Consider the following 22,608-nt stretch of genomic DNA (forward strand, 5'->3'; position numbering starts at 1 on the left):
AATGACTACATTTTTTTACTGATTCATTCTTTTGCACCTTTTATAACATTTGCTTAGGAAGGAAAAGAGAAGAAAGACAAATTGGTATTATACAGAACAAAAATTATCTATCATCTGTGTTCTCATAAGTTTTGCAGTTATCTCTATATTAAATTAAAGATCAGTGAAGGAGAAAAGTAGATTACATTTTCATTGTGAGCTAGAAAATAGAAATGCATGTACAACAGGTATGCAAAGTAGCTAATGGAAATAAATCAAATTTTTAAAAGGCTATGTGTTACAGATAAATGAAAGTAATTTTTAAATTATTCATTAATTTCTTAATTCAGAGATGTTTTCACAAAACCAAAATAAATTGCCATGCATGATTATTTGAGAGAACCTTTAGTTTTCATACCTTAGAGGTCCAAATCTTGAATATTAACTTGATCAAAATATCAAGAACAAGGAAGCGGAAAACATATTACTGTTTAATGTGCAAAATACAGGCAAAGGCTTGCCATAGCAACTGGCAGTTAGGTGAGACGGGTGCTGTGGTACATGGGCCTGCACTGTGCTTACCTCTTTATTACCCAGGATTGCACACGGGAGAGATTTTCTTAGTAGTTGGAAACTGATCTATTTGTCAATTTGATTGTTTTCATTCCATTTTTAAATTGCTGGGTGAAGATTGCATGTGTGCTGTTTCTGAATAGCAGTGTGCTCCTTTCCTGTCAAAACCAAGGCTTTTTATAAAATAAAAGTCTTTTCATGGGTGTAAGATACATTATTAGTACTTGTCACTGTCTTTATGAAAGCATCAGGTACATGGGATTTATAGGATTGAGACTGTTGACTAAATTGATGTCTGTTTTTCTCCTCTTGCAAATTAAAACTCTGTTTTTTTGTTTTTCTCCTGTAAGTGGAGGCAAAAAAGTAGCTGGTGTCCCTTCTTACATCTTCTCCACTCAAAGCTACTTCCACTCAAATGACACCGTTGCCAAATCTGTGAAAAACGTTAGTATCTTGGCCTTACAGCTATGTATCACGCACATAAAACAAATATGTTAGTGTGTTAGCCTTATAGCTATATATCACATAAGTAAAACAAATGTGTTAGTATGTTAACCTTATAGCTAATTTTTGAATTGGCTTTTCTGGAAGACCTGCCTGTTCTTACTGTATTTCACAGAAATACAATTTTTTTTAGCTTTACTGTTTTTCACTTGCTTTATTGTGTTAGGCAGTTAAAATGCATTTTTTAAGTTATATTAATATGGCCAACTTGTTGTCATACAAAAGGAGAGTACACTTGGAAAAGGCCATATGTTCATGGAAAGGTAGTCTTGGAAGGTAGGGTATTTGCTTCTTTTTTTCTTATGCCATCTGTTATGTTTTAACTTCATTTTCTCCAGATACCATGTCAGATAAATATTCAGATAATAGATCTGAATTTGAATCAGGAATAAGGAAGCAAGATTATTATTTCCAACGGCTTTGTCATGGTTTAACCCCAGCTGGCAACTGAGCCCCTTGCAGCTGCTTGCTCACTCTTCCCTGGTGGGATGGGGAGAGAATCAGAAGGGTAAAAAGGAGAAAACTCATGGGTTGAGATAAAGACTTTAATAAGAAAAGCAAAAGCTGCACATGCACGCGAAGCAAACCAAGGAATTTGTTCACTCCTTCCCACGGTCAGGCAGGTGCTCAACCATCTCCAGGAGATCAGGACTACATCGCATGTAATGGTGACTTGGGAAGACAAATGCCATCACTCCAAACAGCTCTCTTCTTTCTTTCTTCAGCTTTGCATGCTGAGCATATGGTCATATGCTCATATGGTCTAGAATATTTCCTGGGTCAGTCAGGATCAGCTGTGCCAGCTGTATCTCCTCCCAACCCTTGTGGTCCCCCCAGTCTCCCTGCTGGTGGTGTGAGGAGCAGAAAAGGCCTTGGCTCTGTGTAAGCACTGCTCAGCAATAACTAAAAAATCCCTGTATTATCAGCAGTGTTTCCAGCACAAATCCAAAACATAACCCGTACCAGCTACTATGAAGAAAACTCTGCCCCAGCCAAAACCAGCCCAAGCTTTATGATTACTTTAGTCAGATGCTTAAACCGGGCTTTTTTGGACGTGCCTAACTGCTCTTTGATATTATAACCGTTAAAATTCAGAATTAGGATCATACATTTTGACTATGTAGACAGCTAAATATTACTTTTATTTAAACAATGAAATATACTGAATTCCTCATATGAAAACAGGAGATGAAAAGATATTTGCAATACTTCAGTGCTCTAAAATAAAATAAGTGAGCAAACATATTGAATTTCCCCCAAGCAGTTTGGACTGTCATGAGGTAAATTCACTGCTGCTCCTTCCACTTGGAGTTACTCATTCATGTATATGTGCCACTTCCTCCTAAGCATCTAGGCCAGCACAAGCATTCTTCCAGCCACAGAGATTAGGGAACTGATCTAGGTTAAGACTAATCCAGTAGATATACACAAATCTGCTCTCTTATCTGATCCACTGGTCCACATCCAGTGGTTGGTTGTTGGTTGCTGCGGAGGAGGAGTGGCATTGACCAGCAGCGCCTGGCCTCTGGAGCAGGAGGAACCTTTAAGTAGAGCATTGAGTTGTTCCCTCTAACATGATGAGTAAGGGGGCTACACCTTGGGGATTGCGCATTGAGAATAGTCCCGAGTTCCAGGAAAATTGAAGAAGAAAATAAAATCTGATGCCCCGTAGTTTTCAGGCTTTCTGCTGAGGTGCTAGCAGAGCCCTCATTTTAGCAGGACTTCTGGATTGATTTAGGTTCCAGGTCTACTTTGGGAAACCTAAAAATCCTTTGATCCTGTAGACAGTCCAAGTGTAATCATGCAAAGATATTTTCACCAATTGTTGATGCTGTTTATAAGAGTAAAATTAAATACAAGGCTCTGGTTAGGCCGAGTTCATGATTCTCCATCACATGTTCAAGCCACAGAATTAGTTGTAGTTATGTTTTGTCTTACAGGAAAAAAACTACAATGCATTTTAGGGGAAAATGCCTACAAATCTAAAATCTACTTCCAATGGTATCTAAGATACTTTGGGGTTTTATGCTAATTTATATATAGGTATATGTGTGTGAGTGTATATATAGAGAACAGTGTGTATAGAAACTAGATATCAATAAGCAAAACTGGGCATCTTTTTTACAGTTTTGGTTCTCTGAAGTTTTATGGTAGATATTTTCAAGAATATCTCTTTTTAAAACTCTTTTTCATCCATTCTCCAGCTGCATGGGTTCTATTCCTATAGCCTTAAATTCTGTAGAAGGGTGAAGCAGTGGAGGGAAATGGCCACTGCCCTTGTACGGTAGGGTTTTCTTCTGATCTTGTGTTTGTGGTCAATGAAGAAAGATTCTTCTAGAGGACAGTTCAGAATACAACTGTATGTAGAGTCAGATTAGATTATTTTAAGTCATACTTTGGACTCTGCCTTTCTTCACTGACTGCTGAGAGCACCTAAGTAAACTCACCACTTTTGTTCAATGTTTGCTTTTCTGAAAGCACCCGTTATTTTTGTGTAGCAAAGCAATCCGATAGAGAAGCCGAGGAGTCTATGAGAAGTGGAGGTATCAATAGCTTGTCTTTTTGCAAATCTTATTTTAGATTTATTTCATTGCAGGAAGAAGAGGCTTTATCACAACCAAACAGGAAAAGAAACATACAGACTTGAGGAAACAGCACTTCTCTAATTCTTTCCAAAAGTTAAGAGATTCACCAAAATTTGGTGGATTACCTCCACCAGTCTTCCTGATTTGAGGTAGGTGAATTCTCCCTTTGCCACTCTTTTCCTTCCTGTCACATATATACGGATAGTAAACACATATGTGAACAGTAAACACAGTGATTTCAGATCAGATGTTTTAAAATTTTTTTCTATTTTCTTTGATATGTCGAGAAATAATGGACTTTTACTAGACTGGTGTTGCAGGCAGCATTCTTTATCTGATGGCAATATAGTGCCACCACTAGAAATTAATTATACCATGTTCATTTTTAGTGTTATGGATGACAGTGCAATTACTAAATATAAATTTGTGTGACTTTTGTACTTACGAAGATTAAAATAGCAATTGTTAGAAATAAAATCAGACAAAATCAGACCAGATCCTTGTAAATGGGTCCCAAAGCTTTTGCTGTTTTTTTCCAGCATGAAGCCCATGGCTCTGAGTTGGTATTAACTCTTTTGGAAGAGTGATTTTCAGTTATGCCACTGAGTAAAAGGGAGAACAACCTGAGAAGCAGCCAGTAATAAAGTTGATTGGTTTAGAAAAAATGTATTTAAAACCTACCTGAATTAAAAAAGGGACTGGTGGGCTGCCATTCTCTTTCTGTACTCATTTGTGACAGAGCACAGTTGAAAAGTTGTTGTGCTTCTTTCTCTTTGTGGGAGATCACTTTTTTCTGTTTGTTGGGAGTTTTGTTTTAGTTTTTTGGTTGTGTTTTGGGGTTTTGTATTTTTTTTGTTTGGTTGTTTTTTTTGTTTTTTTTTTTTCTGTAAAGTAGGGTATATTTCATTTCAGCTGTATCAAATGCCATAATTGGAAGAATATTGTGTGTATTTTAAGAGATTAGATGAGGACAGGACTTTTTTAATCTGTTAGCACAGACTTGTTATGTAAATAGAAAACTCACAAAGAGAATGAGACAGCACATGCACTGAAAAAACAGATGTCTCTTCCCCAGAAATACATTTACCATTAGATTCCTGCAACTTGCTGAGAACTCTCTGGGAAGTTTATTGTTACGAATATGTATGCAATCAAAAGATAAATATATTGCAGTCACTGTGTAAGCCCTGTGCACTTTCTGAAGGATAAAGTGGTCTTGTCACAAATGATGCGGTGCTGTTGAATTACAGCTAGAACAGTTTGTGACAATCACCTTCATACGTTAAAGAGCAGACTTCCAAAGTATGAGTGTGTTTTTTCAATGTCAAGTGTCCTTTTTTTTAGTTGAAGAAAAACAAAACAAGCGTTCAGCACTGCCCTGCACAACATTCTTGTCTCTAAATTGGAGAGACATCAATTTGGTAGATGGACCACTCAGTGGATAAAGAACCAGCTGGATGGCTGCATGCAAAGAGTTGTGGTCAATGGCTCAATGTCCAGCTGGAGACCAGTAACGAGTGGTGTCCCTCAGGGATTGGTGTTGGGACTGGTCTTGTTTAACATCTTTGTCGGTGACATGGACAGTGGGATTGAGTGCGCCCTCAGCAAGTTTGCCGATGACCCCAAGCTGTGTGGTTTCGTTGATACACTGGAGGGAAGGAATGCCATCCAGAGGGACCGTGACACGCTTGTGAGGTGGGCTGATGGCAACCTTATGAAGTATAACCATGCCAAGTGCAAGGTCCTACACCTGGGTCAGAGCAATCCCAGACACAGGTACAGGTTGGGCAGAGAAGAGATTCAAAGCAGCTCTGCGGAGAAGGACTTGGGGGTGTTGGTTGATGAGAAAATTAACATGAGCCGGCTTCAGTGTGCGCTTGCAGCCCAGAAAGCCAACTGTATCCTGGGCTGCATCAAGAGGAGCGTGACCAGCAGGTTGAAGGAGGTGATCCTGCCCCTCTATTCTGCTCTCATGAGACCTCACTTGGAGTATTGTGTGCAGTTCTGGTGTCCTCAACATAAAAAGGACATGGAACTGTTGGAACAAGTCCAGAGAAGGGCCATGAGGATGATCAGGGGACTGGAGCACCTCCCGTATAAAGACAGGCTGAGGAAGTTGGGGCTGTTCAGCCTGGAGAAGAGAAGGCTGCATGCAGACCTCATAGCAGTCTTTCAGTACCTGAAGGTGTCCTGTAAGGGTGCTGGGGAGACACTTTTCATTAGGGACTGTAGTGATAGGACATGGGGTAACGGGTTAAAACTGAAACAGGGGAAGTTTAGATTGGATACAAGGAAGAAGTTCTTTACTCTGAGGGTGGTGGAATGGGTTGCCCAGGGAAGTTAGGAATGCTCCATCCCTGGCAGTGTTCAAGGCCAGGTTGGACAGAGCCTTGGGTGATACGGTTTAGTGTGAGGTGTCCCTGCCCATGGCAGGGGTGTTGGAACTAGATGATCTTAAAGTCCTTTTCAACCCTAACTAGTCTATGATTCTATGATTGTATGAGAAAAGCTTCCTTTGGAGGTTTTTTCCAAACACTTACTTTTCATTCTTCCTCACAAAAACTGGCAGCTCCTACTAAAGGAAGATAGGAAGGCTAGTTAAAAGGAGAATGAAACAGAGACTTTCAGGAGGGGAGAAATAACCCAGAATTTACTGAATTAGCCATAAAAATTCTCTTGCTCATCACATAGAAGCCTTTCGATTGTCACCAGTCATCTATGCTAAGTATTTATCAAACTGTATTCCATAGCTGATCATCCGTCTCTGACTCTCCTATTTTGATGCTAGTATGTTTGTCAATGGCGTTTGCATAATTAAGTTAATGTTACTTTTTTCAGCAGAAACTTTATTTCCGTCTTTGCTTATACATTTCCATAAGCTCACTATGGACAATTTTTGTCATTAATTTATTGTTACTATTTTATTTAGATATAGGTTAAAAATCAGGGTTTTCATTTGAATTCATTTTAATGATGCTTTTCTGTATATTTCTTGAGGCCTTTATTGAAGCTTCTTTAACTGATGCTACTTTAATCCTTAATACTGTCCATATGACCGAGGTATTTTAAGCCCTAATATGACTTGGGTTTCCTTCTTGGGTTATTTCATCCGCCTATTGCAATTGTTTCAAGTAAATCAGTTTTGCAGTGTTTGCTGCGATCAGCGTTACATGCTCAAGGGAAGTTCTTTATAAAAATGTCTCATCAAAACTTTTCAATGTGTTTAAGCATTAATAAATAATTTTACATGAAAAATGTAATATCCATGGTGAAATTATAGTCTAAAATGTATTTGTATGTAAATTCTTTAATGATAAGTTATACCATGTAACTAGGTTTTTTTACTGTAAAGATAAGCTATGTCGTGAAGCCGTGGATTCGTATTTGTCTAATTTTATGAATAACCTGCATAAAAATATTCTTTGCAATATTTCATGCAGCTTATATACAGCAGAAACAAGTTTAAATTTTCTGTCATTTCTACAAATTAAGAGGTTGTCATGCTTTAAGTTACACTGTTTAGATGTTTGATTTTAAGATCTAGAATTTCTGGAGTAATTTAGCAAACATTGGCATTCAGTTTCTTGATAAGCTGAAGCTAGTAGCTAAGGTAAGAGCCCAAATTTGTGAGTCCTGTGAAGGCTTCATGGGATAAAGTCTGGTGCATCTCATACTCCATGAGATTTGTATCATTCTCCTTTCACAGTTTGTCTGACTTTGTCATGAGTAGCCTTTACTGAAGCTCTATCCATCGAATACCCCAGTTCTTTACTTGCAGTAATTGTTTTTCAGTCACGTATATTCAGTATTTTTATCCCTGTAACTCCATGCATTTATAAACTGACAGTTCTGTTTGTTCAACAAAGTTGTTTAATCCTTTCAACTAAGGGAAAGAGAATTTATTTTTCCAGTAGCCAGAATCTTAATTTTGTTAATGTATGTTTTGTTATTTATTTTAATAATATCTGTGGACTGGATGTACTTTGTTAGTATCCTAGATACATAAAAGACATTCAGTATTAACAGGTAAGCTGGTAATGTTAATACGCTAACTGTATAGTGCTCAAACATGGAAGCTGTTTAGTGTCCCAGTCTTCAAGAAAATCTAAATACATACTCAATATAGGGGAATAATTTTCAAAGTTATATTGGTTGTAGAAGAACTTTAGCAAGTTTTTCTTCTAAGTAGTTTGCATATAAATAAGCTGTCTACTGAAAGGTCTACTGGGTTGGTAAATGGAGTCTGAAACAACCGAGACACTCTTGTACTGATTTTTACAAAATGCTGTGCCCCAATTTTGCCCTTAAATTGGGAGTAAGCTGGTCAACTGATAACTCGTTAAATTAATGGTACTAATAAAGTTCATAAAAGCCAAAACCAGGTGTCCACCAAGAAAGCTAAAAGGTTCTGCTTATAAACTTAATGAAGATATTTTACTAATCATAGTGAGTACTGTATTTGTTATTTGCAGCTGGTATACTTTATGTGACTTCATGCTTATACCCTTTTTGTCTAGCTTACCTGAAATTTTTCATTCACATATTGTGTCAATGAGTTTTCTGTTACGGGAGAAGGTTTTAACAACAATCAAGACCTTTACTATGATGACACATGGCCTTAGAAGAGATTCCGAATGTGTGATCTGAAAATCATAACAAATTAATTAGACTTACTGTAGGATTCAAAAAGCTGGCTCTGTGGCATCTATTTTAATCAAATATTTATTCTTTAAAAAAAAAAAGAAAAATACACAATCATTCTGAATTTGTTAAAATGTGTATTTCTAATCCCTCAGGCTTTCAGGTATAATGTTTAATGCTTACATTAACTCTATTGAATATGCCTTTAACCTAATGAGCTCCAATCCATTTCACCTCTGAAAGAACTAATTAGTTGACTTAAAGTCCTGCAAACACTGTTCACTCCTTTCAGTGTTAGGGAAATTGAAACTGGCACAATCAAAGCCTAACTAACTCTTAAACCATGGGGGAACTGCAGGGCCATTTTGGTGGTGATTATGAAGGTAATGTCTCAATACAGGCAGATGTTATGGAACAGCCCAAATTCTGGTTCGTCTGCCATTTCCAGTATGATAACTCTCAGACCCTAGGTTTTTTTTCCTTTTTAGTTGAATGTTTTTAGCATGAATCAATACAACTCAAGTTGTCTGAAGACACAACCTTTTTTGTATGTGTAGTAGTTCATAGAACTAGGCAGGGACACCTTCCACTAGACCAGGTTGCTCAAAGCCCTGTCCAGCCTGGCCTTGAACACTGCCAGGGAAGGGGCAGCCACAGCTTCTTTGGGCAACCTGTGCCAGTGTCTCACCACCCTCACAGGGAAGAACTTGCTAATACCTAATCTAAATCTGCCCTCTTCTGATTTAAAGGCATTAAACTTCCATCATAAGAATCCATATACTTATACTTACAGAAATCTACCTATTCTTCTGGACAGTGAACCACCATAATGTAGTAAAAGGTATCTTTTTTTTTTTATCAGTTCTAGTCACAGCCATCCTACCTTTCTTTAAAAGCAAATAATGCGACAGTTTATAGTGCAAAGTAATTGGATTAGGGTTTACAAAGCAGTCAAGAAAAGTGAAATAAAAACATCTGGCTCATTCTTTAATTTAAATAATGCAACTGTCTCAACAGATGTAACGTGGGGTGCAAGAGTGCCTCAGATGAGGGCTGTACTAAAACAAGGAGCCATCCTCAATGGAAATAGCCCATTATTGAGATCTAACCAGGAGACTATCTAAAGCAAAGCTGAAAGTGCATCAAGAAATTTGAGAAGCCAGAAGATCCCCAAGGTATCTAGAAGCAAGACTATGAGGAGTAATGTAGGTAAGTATTCAAAAGTAAATCATTGCATTTATTAAGCTGGGCAACTTCTAATTTTATTTTGATAGTTTTATGCTGTGGTAGTAAAGCTTATTACAAAATGCACTTCAAGTATAATACAAAAGATCTGAGCCAGTGTTAACAGAAGAGCAGCAGACATCTTCAACATCTAATGGTGCTGAAGTAGAAAAATAAACAATTTAGCAATTCATATCTTTGTACAAGATAGACAGTGCACCCATACATGGACCTTTTTGATAAGAGAACAAAGAAAAAAGCATTCTTGACCTAGATTTAACAGATTGTATTGAAACAGCATATGAAACACAGTATTTTAATGGTTAGAAAATTACCGGTTTGTGACAATGTGATTCATATGCAGTATTAGTCATAATTGGTAGTAATATATTTTGACATAATTAAACAACAGAATTCCAGTTATCTGTATCGGAAAATATGCAGCACCATTCTTGACCTAGATTATATTGCAGTGGCAAAGTGAAGCTGCCTTGCCCAGAGATGAAGCCAGAACTTTACAGTAAAATAGAAAATGAAATGCTCTTATTCTTTTTCATTTTCATAATCAAAATATAAAGTTATTGTTATGTCAACAACCAGCAGATGGAGAAAAAGAATGTCCTAGGAAGCTCAAAGAACACACTAGAAAACTGAGCTATAAATACCAAGCTAATTCCATAGCTTTAAGATTTCTCCAAAGCTTTTTTAAATCCCTCCAGAAAAGACTGAAGAGATCTTTAATCTGAAGTGCCCCAGTTGAAGAACTGTGTACCTTTTTATTTTTAAATAAAATTATGTTAATTTACAGTAGATTATTTGGACATCTTAATGAATCACTGTAGTATGTGTACAGTATTTGTTGCATCAAAATAAGGTTTTTAAACATGTCGGTGCATTCTCATTCTTATCAGTACTTTCTTCAGAGAAAATACAGAATTTCATCACCTCTGAACTGATGTATAGTGTGCCCACAGAATACTTGATGTACACAACTCATGTTGAATCTGTATTTTTTAGAGAGCTGTCCTTTTCAGTAAAGAGAGCTAGCAAAAGAGCCATCTTCTTTGGTACGATATTATGAAAATTTGGAAGATCTTTTGGTATTTTTTTCTTTGCGTTTGTAAATTGTACCTATGCAACCTAACGTTGTGGCTATGTTTAGAAATACGTGTTTTTTCTGGCTTCCATTATAAATTCCTGAGAGCAGGCTCTCAGGTTTCATGGCATTTCAACAAGGATGTTACTCTGTTGTAATTGAATTTGGGGAATCTGCAATGTGAACAGGTTCCAAGACAAGTGTCTGTAAGAAAACCTGGCTTATGAGATAATTGAATTGCTGAATTCTTCCTCCATAATGTTGGATGAGAAGATGTATACGCTTGTGTTACTGAGCACTCTGTAATGTTTCCTCTTGAAGTCAGCAAACCCAGTAGCTGATGGTGTCATGAGACAGTAATTACTGAGTGATACTGGTTGGGAGTGATACCTGAAAGTCACACAGGATGGCTGAGGTTGAAAAAGACCTCTGGAAGTCATCTTGTCCAACCCTCCTGGTGAAGCGCAGTTACCTAGGGGAGGTTTCCCAAGATCATGTCCAGACAGTTTTTTTAATATGTCCATGGGTGGAGACTCTGCCACGTCTGCAGGCAACCTGTGCCAGTGCTCTCTCATCCTCCCAGTAAAAAAGTGTTTCCTGATGTTCACAGAAACTCCTGTGTTTCCATCTGTGCCCGTTACCTCTTACCTTGTTACTAAACACAACTGAAAAGAGCCTAGCCCTCTCTTATTTGCACCCTTCTGACAGGTATTCATATGTGTTGAAAAGATCCTGCCAGATCCTTAATTTTCCTAATATTTCCTAAAACTTTCCATGTTGCACATGTGACTGCTGCTCATCCATTGACTGTGGATGTCAGAGGAGATTCTGGCTCCATCTTCTGCTTAACCATATGATAGCTAGATGAAGACAGGAGTAAGATCTCCCCAAACTTCTCTTCCTGAGCTTTGGATTAGATATTAGGAAGAAATTGGCCCTGAGAATTGGTGGCCACCCCATCCCTGGAAGTGTCCAAGGCCAGGTTGGAGGAGGCTTTGAGCAACCTGGTCCAAACCTGTTGACCAGCCTAGTGGAAGGTGTCCCTGCCTATTTCAGGGGATTGGAACTAGATGGTTTTTAAGATCCCTTCCAGCCCAAGCAACTCTATAATTCTATGATTCTCCTTCCATAAGGAGAAATCCTTTAAATCCCTTTAAAATATCTCTTCCTTTGTGCACTTACGTTTTTCTTAAGGAAATGCATTAAAAATAATACCTTTTTCAGAAACTTAGGAGTTTCCAGTGCACGTTCCCTCTGTAAGAGGAAGACAACTGGAGAGCTGGCTAGGGGTGGGAATCCCGAATCTCCATTTTCTAGAGCACTGGAAACTTTTTGTCTGACTTGGTATGTGTTCACTGTCAGTGAGACCTTAGGTAGGACATATTTTGCAGTACTGGATACTGCCCTTTAAAGAAGACTTGTATCAGCCAGAAGAAAGCAAAGCAGAGCAACAAGCTACTGACAGATTTAGAAAGCAGGACTGTTAAAGAACAGCTGAAAGGATTCGGTTTGTTTATTCTAGGAAAAAAGAGAACATTGTAGGATGGGCATAAGGCTTTAAAAGGATAAGAGGTTTTTATAAAAGCAGTGTTGGCAGTTGCTCTGTTGAGTTTTTGGGTGTTGGTTTTTTTTGTTGTTTTTTTTTTTACTTTTTAAAAAGGAAGTTCTGTTTGTAGAAAGGTTTATTTAAGATACATGTGAAGAGAAAACAGGCCAAGCTTTTTTGTTTTACCACATATCTGACTGCAAATATGGATGAAAAACTCTTATATTTTACCTCTGTCATGAAATCTATGATAGAAATTTTTAAAACTGCATAAAGAAGCAGCTTTCAGAGATGATCTTGGTAATTCTGAGCATCCGTCACTGGGAGCGGGCTGAGCAGATTGTTCCTGAGATTCCTCTTCAGATCCTCAGTGTCTGTAATTCTGACAGTTTACTTGTAGGATTAGCTTTGTTTTGTTTCCTTGCAAACTTCTTTCTATTACTGATAATATATTTCAGCTTAATGTATGTGGTATTTAAGGCCTTTACATGTGGGAGTTTTCATAACCAAAAAAATGAAACAGAGGACCTTTCTTTCTTCAGTAGAATGCTTTGAAATGCTGTTATTGCAAATGGAGTGAAATTCAGGTTCAGGAACCTTTGGAGGTTTGCCAGTGATTTTCTTGAGTGCACATTTCTATTGAAATGGTAGGCTGAAGTGTAACATAAAAAATAAATACATGCAAAACAAATGTGGGAAGCTATCATACCTGTCTGTAGCTTGAATTCGTATTTCTTAGATTTTTCTGCCAAGACTTTATGGCATTTTTTCATGACACTAATGGCTTTAGTTATGGTAGGGGTTTTTTGTGACAGAATATGTTTATGTTACTAAATGAATCCTTTTGATCTCGCTTTAAATACATTGTGATGAAGAGCTGACTAGTTCTTTGCCTACATTTTTTCCAATAGCTCATTTCTTGGAGTACAGTTCCAGAACATGCTAACTGTATGTTGCATCCCTACTGTCTGCATTTCCAGAGGGGGTTTTTCAAGCCTATTTGGAGAAAAAAGAACTGTTTGAGTTGTAAGTTAGTATCTGGCACGATACATTGTCCTTTGATTGGGATGAAGTAGTGTGTTTTCTAGGTTCTTATCTTTTTTGGAACTTTGTTGTTAAACTCTTGGATGTACTGCGTCCTTAAAGGGACACATGGTTTTAATTTCTGGGTGCGCGTGGTCCTTACTCTTATTTTTCTTTTCTCTGCTTTAATGAGCTAGTGGAATTCTGTGTACTTGTCAAGCTTGAATGTGATTCACCCTTTTGTTTAGTTCCTTCTGAAGAGAATCAAACAGTTTTTGTCTGGTTTAGCATATGTGCCGTCTCTTGCATGTGCAGTAAAATCAGGGTTTATAGCACATTAGGTGAGCAAAGCCATGGATACCTGGCAGGACAGAGTTAAGCACTGTTACCAGGCATCATCTTGCTTTACATTAAAACCAAAGGATTTGGATGGTAAAACATCTCCAAGGAGACTTTCACAACCCCTGTACTGAAGATGAGATTAGAATGCTTTTCATTATCATAAAAACAAAGGTTTCCCTTTCCAGGAGCCAGAATGCAGTCTTCACAGTTTATTGGACAATGAAATTTATCCTTATTAAGGTGTCAGTGTGAACACATCTGATAATTATGATATAAAAATTCAACCTCAAAATACACAGACTTGGACATTTAGGTACTCTTGCTCATTTTGGTAGGTTAAAAATACCTTGGTTTTCTTAAAAGTAAATCTCTGAGTGAATGGGATGGGACAGCCACGCAGAAAAGAAGTTTTTCACTCAAGCACAAAATCTTCTTTGAAATTAGTGGTGTGTGTACAGTCAAGAACTTTGTTGCTGAAATACATGTTAAACTTTAGTAAGTTTTTTTTTAAATAAGTTTTATGTTAGCATTTTTTTTAAATATTAGATTAGAACTGTGCTAGTCATGTTTTATAGAAACAAAGTGTGTACAAAATACAAACTGGAAGCAGTTATTTCAGAGTTTCAAAGGAGGAATAATATTCTAGGAAACCTCTTTGATTAATTGTTTATAAATGTGAAGAAATAATTAAAAAGACTCCAGGGAGACCTCATTGCAGCCTTTCAGTTCTTAAAAGGGGCCTATAAGAAAAATGGGGAAAGACATTTTAGCAGGGCCTATTGTGATAGGAAGAGGGATAAAATGTTTTTAAACAAAGAGAGTACAGATTGAGGCTGGATTTGAGAAAAAAATTCTTTACAGTGATGGTGGTAAAATACTGGCACAGGTTGCCCAGAGGTGGGGGATGCACCATCTGCGGAGACATTCAAGACCAGGCTGGACGTGGTTCTGGGCAATCTGATCTAGTTGCAGATATCCCTGCTTCTTGCAGGGGGATTGGACTAGATGGCCTTTGGAAGACACTTTCAGCCCAAACTATTCTATGATTTAAGATTGAAATCTTAACATCGTAAGAGGACTGTATCAACTGATTACTACTGTTTGAACTGATTCTTTATTTTTCAGCTTGGAACAAACAAGATGAAGATACCCACCTTCAATCTAACGCTTAATGAGGAAAAAGGTCAGGTTTTTTGTTGGTTGGTTGGTCAGTTGTTTTTTTTTAATCCTATGCCCTCCTGTTAATTAGTATATTAAGAAGTACTTTGTAGTATTTTGTATGTGAATTACTTACTTCAGAGATCTTAAATAACAAACCAAATGTGATGTTTAATATAAGGATGAGAAAGAGTATTTTTAAATCAATCGGTATATTCATAAAATAGCTGACACAGACCAGTGTAAGTAGAAAAAGAAGCTATAGAAGATCATGTATACAAACCTTCATAGAGATTCATTTAAAAGTGATTAAACTTACAAGTAATGGACCTCTTGTATATCAAGAAAAATGATTGTCATAATTTTTGTGGAGTGAAAGCATTTAAAAGGATCAAAATCACTCACTTTTTTGTTTTATAAATGTCCTTAACTTCTGAGTCCTCTTTTAGAAAACAGAGGGAACTCTCTATCTCTTAAATAAAACAGTGGGGCCAAATTCTCCAAGTACTTACACATTCAATTAGTGTATCACTCAAAGATAGCAAGTAATAACCTACTAATGCCAGCGATTCATCTATCATGCTGTACAGGTTTGTAGCATACCACATTTCAGAAAGGCAGCCCAAGCTCTCAAACACTATTGCCCTTACGCCAGATAAGGCTGTAGAGTTTGCATTAATGTGTCTGAATAGCTGATTTTTATGCTATCATATTTTTTTTTAATATCCTAAGAGTATTTTCATTAGGGAAATTGCTGAGTAGAGCCACATAATTCAGTAAACAATTTAAAAAATAGCACTTGGAGAAAAAAATCCATGTGTCTAAAGATAGTAGGGTCATGTGACTTACTACTTTGGCACAAAAGTATAATTTACAGGTTTAATTTGCGGTCCTACAATGTGTCTGACATTCTCTTGCACAGAAATTCAGTTTGAATTATTCAGATTATCTAAATATTGCTGTGTCCTGAATTTAAGGTGTCTAATACAAAGAAAGCTCATATAATTTATTTAGACCTCTGCATTTAAGATATGGGAGTATGAGTTTCATTTTTACTGTTTATTTCTTAATTTTTTATGTCACTGGGCACAGTTAATGGGGATCAGGGGCTGATCCAGTAATTTTTATGCCAGCACCTTGGGGCCTTTCACCGTATTTCCAGCAATCTGACTCTTTACTTTTTTTAACTGCTTACATAAAATCTAATTGAGTTTTCATATTCAGGTTTTGAAATAGTCACAAAGTTTTCTTTTCTTTTGAAATTAACTTTTTTATTGTATTTCCCTAGTAATGGGTAAATCAATAGCGTAGGCATCTGTCAAGTAGAACTGAACACTTACAGATAGTTATTACATATGTATTTTCTGCATGTATTTATTAGATAGCTTAAGAATGTTCTGTATGAGATGTTCCTTAAATTTATATTGTCTTCATTCTAAAACCATTATTAAACTGTGTTTGATAATTCCAGAATTTTGGAACCCCAAATCATGATAATTGAAACAAGTGTGTTACTTGTTTATTCATGTGGTTGGATCTTTTGAAGTAATTTTAGCTTTGGTCTCAAACTTTAAAGTATTTATAGCCAAATCCGTTCAATTCTATGTTAATTTTAACTTTATCACTTTTTTTTTTACAAATGTGCATATCTTCAGTGGTTGTTTTCTAATGAATCAGTGTGCTATGTTAAGTGAGAGCGATCCCACTGTAACAAAGCAGATTTTTGTCTATTAATATCCTCTTCTGTTGTGGGAGTTTGGCTTCAAAGGTCTGAATTCTCTCTCTTGTAGGCAAAGATTGCCTTTTTTTTTTTTAACTTCCACATTTAGCAGACATCTTTTTTTCTTGTCTTGGAGTTGTGGTGACTTTCCCTCCTCTAGAGCTTGATAGTTCAAACAGAATGACAGTTAATATAGAAAAGTTTCAGTGTGATATGTGAAGATATGTGAAACCAGAGAGAATTAAGATTTACACATGCTTTTTCCAAAATACTAAATTTTGAAAACATATTACAAAAACAAAATAGTTTTAAGAATTGTACCTTACGTACCTTATGGCAAGATGAGTTTTGGAGGAGACAGAAATTCCTATTCAGACAAAACCTAAAGGGAACTCAGAAAAAGTGGCCTTCTCAGTTGCAGAACTGATACGTACTGGTGGTACATCATTGCTGTGTGATGAAGAAAGCAGAAAATAACAGAAGAAAAGCCATTCAAAAAAAGAGTTCAGATGTAATCTCTCTTTATACTGGAGAAAACCTATTCCTTAAATCCTCAGCAAGGAACCTTGTTTTGCAGCTCTTCTCTGGTGCAGAATAGTTTGCTTGTCTTGTTTCAAAGAATAAAAAAAATAACTAGTTTCTGTAAGGCTGTTGAACCTTTTTGCCTGCAGATTGAAACAAGACCATTGAAAATAGCTTTTGCCCATTGAAGTAAACCCCAAACAAAACAAAACAAAACAAAAAACCCAGAAAACAAAAACATCCGAGTCCAGGATTGCTTTTCCTAGATTTGTAGGTAGCTGAAGATGGACATCGTTTATAAATTCCTTATTTTATTATACAAGTTCACCTAAAGTGACAATGGTTGTAATACTGTTTCTTCACTTATTATTAACATATAGCTTGATAATATTCTATTTCATAGTATTCCCTAGTAAATATTTTGATAATGGTGATGTGATTCTTACCTGCAGAATAACTTGGTTGATTTAAATTGCATACCAGATATTAATCTTGATGTAAAAATAAATAAATAAATAAATCTGAGTACTTACATTATTTTGAAGAAAAGTAGGCCTTACACACACGCACACAGTTTTGACCTATTTCTCTTGTAAAGAAAAAAATTAATGTGGTGGAAGGCCTGAAAGAGCATTATGACTCTCCTGTATTCTTCAGTGGATTCTATCTGTTGTATTTATTAAATTCTTATTGAGTAGACAGAGCTGAGGTTTTAAAAAGAAAATCCTTTTGTTTCCTGCCATGTTTTTTGACTGTCATGTAGCTCACTGTTGCTTTTTTGTCAAAACTCTCTCAAAGATGCTGTGTGTATGGATACATGCACATGTGTACACAAAGGGAGTTCTCAAAAGGGTGTACTTTCTCCATTCTTTTGTTGGAAAGGGAAAACCTCAGTTGCTCCCAACTCCAGAGTTATGCAGATAGATGTGTTAAAAGGCAGTCATACCTTGGGAAAGTTTCTGGGTTTTAAGGATACAGTGCACCTCAATGAACTCTTAATTTTCACCTGCACTATTAACATTGGTTGGAAGTATATCACATATACCACTTCTGATTATTTAACAGCATGCTACTCCAAAATGATCCTATGGAAGAGATTGCTATTTTGTGCTTTTAATCATCATGCTTTTAATGTAGAATCTGTGAACATAATCAAGTCTTCATGAGAATCTTGTCCTTATTGTTTTATTAGGGTAGATTCCTTAATAGTCGGTCTGAAGTGACTGTGTTGGTCGTATAGTCTGGCAGCGTAGGAAACCAAATACTGCAGGGTGCTGTCCACCCGCAGGCAGGTGAGCAAGGCTGGCTGAGCTGGGGCATGTCCAGTAGACTGCTGGTGACTGTCATTGACTGTGGATATAGACACAGGTACAGAGGCTTTGACTCTTGAAGGTTTTTCACTATTTATGAGTGAATTCATCCAAATAGCTATCATTTTATAGAGTGGTTAAATTGTGTGTCTTACAATCCTAAAAAGTTCTGTAGAATCAAAGGTAGTATATATTAGGAATATATAAGCCTTGCTACAGTACATTATAAAACTGTCCTTTATACAATTAAAAATAATTCAGTACCAAAGGTAGTTGGACTGGTATAAACTGATTTGACAGTAGGGCAGTTTAAAATGTATTGTTTTAATTCAGTCATTCAGCGAAGATCAGCTTTCTGGTTGTTGCAATGTATTCTTAATACTCTGTATTTACGAGTAATATAAAGATGTCTTTCTCAAAGCAAAGGCCAGAGTATATCATATATATAGCTGTATTAGTGTCTTGGATGCCAATACAATGAAATACAGTTGAAAGAAGAAAGGTTTCCTTTATGCTTCAGGCACATTTGTTTGTTGAATCACTCACCTAAAAATAGGGCTTTATAAAGTGTTCAATACCAATCTAATTAGTCAAGAGAATGCTTCTTTTCAAAATGGAAAAGCGTTCCCAAAAAGTGATGCAACATTTGTATCTCATTAGGTGATACAGGAGAATCCTGACTAATTGCTGTGATAGACTTAAAGAGATTAATAATGTGCAAGCGATAACTAATGAAAACTCATTTTAACTCTCTGGTTTAAAAATAACGCTGTTTAAGACGCTAAGGCTTCCTGTTATTTTTGAAACCCCAAGACCATGAAGGTGTTTCTGTTTCGGAATGCGTTTTGTAGGGTTTTCTGTGATAGAAAGGAAAGCCTGGAAAATGAGATTTCAGATAGTATCTATAAGCAGTGTTTTGTGTACGTTTTACTTTATACCCAAAATCTGGTCATTCCTTAAGTAAGCACTGGGTTTGTACATCAGAGAGGTATACGTTGATTGTAGACCTCTTAAGTAGCCTTTGCAATACATGTAACTGTTAGGCACACTTTGAAATCCATGTAAGGAGAAAGTAATGGAGCATGTTTGTCAGAATTTGTGTTAGCTGGCTTTGCATCCACTTATTAATAAAATAAACGTTATATTGGTATTCGTATGTGATAGAATGTGAATCCATGCTATTAGTATCTCATTTAAGTTTTTTAAGTTTCTTTTGACTTTGCACCAAGTTTTCTATTTCATCAGTTGACTAAAAAATTGTTAGAGTAAACATTAAGAGCTGACTGTGCAAAGAGGCTTCTTAAAATGCAGTATTTCAAAAAGTGAGACAGTTGCATTAAGAATTGAAAACATACTTTCAGTATATCAAAACTAAGGAGAAATAGGGGAGGGTTTGATGGAGCTAAAGGGGGGAAACAATTCAATGTAGTTTTGCATAGTTCTCCAATGAAATATTTTTAAGCACATGAATGAAACTGAACTGCAAAACAAATCTAAACGGCATGTCTTGGCACACAGAAAAAAAGAAGTAATTGATTTAGATGTGGAAAGTTGTGTTAACTTGTGGTGAGATAACATGAGTTGTCTGGAGTTGTTACGAGATTACAGAGAAGAGGTATTTATTACATGGGTTGATGAAAATCAGGCATTTGGACAGAATCCAATGTCCAGAATACTTTGAATTTGATCCAAAATCCAAACACTTTCTATCCCAATCCAGAGTACTTCAGATAGAATACATTGTTGGAGAAGGGTAAAATGGTACATCAAGGGATGAGGTTTTTCTGCAATCAAGTTGGAAGGTTCTGGACTGGTAAGAAATGTAGAGTCATAGTCAAATGGATGCTCTGAATGTCAGAGCATTCACGGTCAGGCTGATCCCTACTGGGATTTAAATGTCTTTTTGATCGCAGAGCACTTTGCCAGACCTGATAGAGTAGTGCCGCTGTCACCTCCAGTTGTCCCTTTAAACTTACAGCTTCGCATCTAGGTTGCCTTATCATATAAAACACTGCAAAACGAGCCTATGCCAGCACTAAGGTGAGAAAGACCCAGACCCAGCCTGGTTTAAATAACTCACCCTGATTTTCACTGCTGCCTTCCTTAGATCCTTTTTTTTTGTTTGTTTGGCTGACACCCAGTTGTTGGGAAATGCAAAGGGTGTCCTTTGATGAATTGGGTTTGAGAGAGTTTAACTCTTCTTGAAGAGACAGGTACTATGTTTAATTTTTCTATGGTGTTACGAAAATAAAATAAAACAGTGACTCTGCACATGCAGTTTAGTGAAGGATTTCAGTACCAAACCTTCACTGGCAAACTCTTAACTTCTGCCATTAATGCCAGATAGAAAAGTGCAATGGTTAGCAGCTGTACTGGGTATTTTATTGCCTGCAGTTTGTGGAAATCTGGAAATCTGCACAGAACCGTGCTGGGGTTTAGTCAAAAAATCTCACTTCTGTGTGTTCCTATACAACATGATTAGTTACACACTGATTACCTATGTACCTCTACATGGCTAGTTACACACTGATTAGCCATGTACTAAGAGGCTTCCAGGAAGTTTTATCCCTCCTTTACATGATTCATTGCACACAGGCACATTGGTGTGTCCTCGCAGACTGCAGCTTGCATATGAGCACAGTAAATTACAAGATAAATGTTCAAACATCAATAGTGTGAATAGTCTAGTTTTCTATTTCTGTTTAGGATGAGTGTGATATTTGGGGTATTTTTGTACCTGGAGAAAAATGGAAAATGGATCATCATACCTATGCTCTGATTCATTCTCATTTTTGACATCACTCAAATCCTTGTGTTAGTTTGCAATTCTTTAGTCTCTAGTACTCCTAAAGAAAAAGTGATCCACTCTAGTGAGACCCCACCTGCAGTACTGTGTCCAGCTCTGGGACCCCCAACATAAGGACATGTACCTGTTGGAGTGAGTCCAGAGGACTCCATGAAGATGCTCTGGGGGCCAGAGCACCTCTCCTATAGAAACAGGCTGAGAAAGCTGCTCTTGTTCAGCCTGGAGAAGGCTCTGGGTAGACCTTAGAGCAGCTTCCATTACCTAAAGGGGCCAAAAAAAAGCTGGAGAGGGGCTTTTTACAAGGGCATGTAAAGACTTGACAAGAAGAAATAGCTTTAAACTGACAGAGATGAGATTTAGATTAGATGTTAGGAGAAAGTTCTTCCCTGTGAGGGTGGTGAGGCACTGGCACAGGTTGCCCAGAGAAGCTGTAGCTGCCCCTTCCCTGGCAGTGTTCAAGGTCAGTTTGGATGGGGCTTTGAGCAGCCTGGTCTAGTGCAAGGTGTCCCTGCCTGTGACAAGGAGATTGGTACTCAGTGGTCTTTAAGGTCCCTTCCAACCCAAACCATTCTGTGACTTTTATTCCAATTCACTGTACTGAGTAAATATGTTTAAGTATTTCCCAAAGAAGAAGCAGTTAATTGAATTATTTTGCTTCTTTTAGTACTATTTCAAGCTATATGCAGTATAGAAAAATGGTTTATCTTGATTAGATGATGAGTATTATGGTTGTGATGGAATGAGATGTTAGCTGAGGCAAGACATTGCAGAACCAGTAGAAATACAAGGTTACTTCAAAGCATGTCTCTTGCTGCTTTTGCAAAAAAAAAGAAATTGATGGCTGTTATTTTCTTGTAATGGATCCAGTGCAGTTGCTCTAAATAGCAACAGGATCCGCAGCAAGACTAGGCTAAGAGTTGAGCAGCACTTTCTTTGTGCTTCTAGCATTTTAAATATGTATTTTCTGATTCTGATTTTACTGTATTACAAAAGGTTAATTCTCTTTAAAAATATTAGGGAAATTATGTACCTGTTTCAGCCTTACACAAGACCTACAATAAAAATACCAGTGCAGCATTCAGCAATAATGCTGAAACTTGAAGGTAAATTCTGCCTTAGTTTTGATGAAGCATCATCTGCTACCTTCTTAATGAGGATAAAACCGATCAAATGCCAGAACTTCCACACTGAAAACCTGCTAGAGTCCTGAACTGTTGCCAAGTGCTCTCCAAATCCTATTTCTGTGCACCAGATTTAGAGATTAAAGGGTAGATTGTTTTCATAGGAGAGAGAGAGCAAGGTGCATTCACTGTAACCATTGCTGGTTGGTACCTGGTCACCTCACCGCTGTCAGTGTGCAGGGTCTCATCATTGTTTCCTTATCCCTTCCCTGATTTTGGCCGGCCACGGGTTACATCCTGTTGGAGTGCTCTGGAGCACAACAAAGTTGAAACAGATCCTTGCAAAACAGTGCCAGGCTGTCCTAGAAGGCTTTGTCCTGCAGAAAAATCATGTTCATTCTGAAAATTGCACTCTGTTCTTTAGATTTCAGTGCCTTAGACAAAGGGGGTATGTCCAC

The 22,608-nt window shown here is 37.1% G+C and overlaps 1 protein-coding gene across 17 annotated transcripts in view; it reads left to right on the forward strand.

The window, feature by feature from the left end:
* Positions 1-22,608, forward strand: part of MBD5 (methyl-CpG binding domain protein 5) — a 154,187-nt gene that overhangs the window by 83,842 nt on the left and 47,737 nt on the right. For 12 of the 17 annotated variants that reach the window (XM_061445281.1, XM_061445297.1, XM_061445378.1 and 9 more), the window contains 3 exons: positions 3,653-3,790; positions 9,300-9,491; positions 14,639-14,696. The gene's annotated coding sequence lies outside the window, so the exon portion shown is untranslated. Of the gene's footprint in view, positions 1-3,636; positions 3,791-9,299; positions 9,492-14,638; positions 14,697-22,608 lie in introns of all 17 variants that reach the window. The other 5 variants (XM_061445294.1, XM_061445290.1, XM_061445363.1 and 2 more) reach the window with 3 other exon arrangements.

The sequence above is a fragment of the Pezoporus flaviventris genome, unplaced genomic scaffold, assembly GCF_033815535.1.
Source record: "Pezoporus flaviventris isolate CSIRO_AGI_PZ_B2104156 unplaced genomic scaffold, CSIRO_AGI_Pfla_v1 ptg000001l, whole genome shotgun sequence".
NCBI classification, from domain to species: domain Eukaryota; kingdom Metazoa; phylum Chordata; class Aves; order Psittaciformes; family Psittacidae; genus Pezoporus; species Pezoporus flaviventris.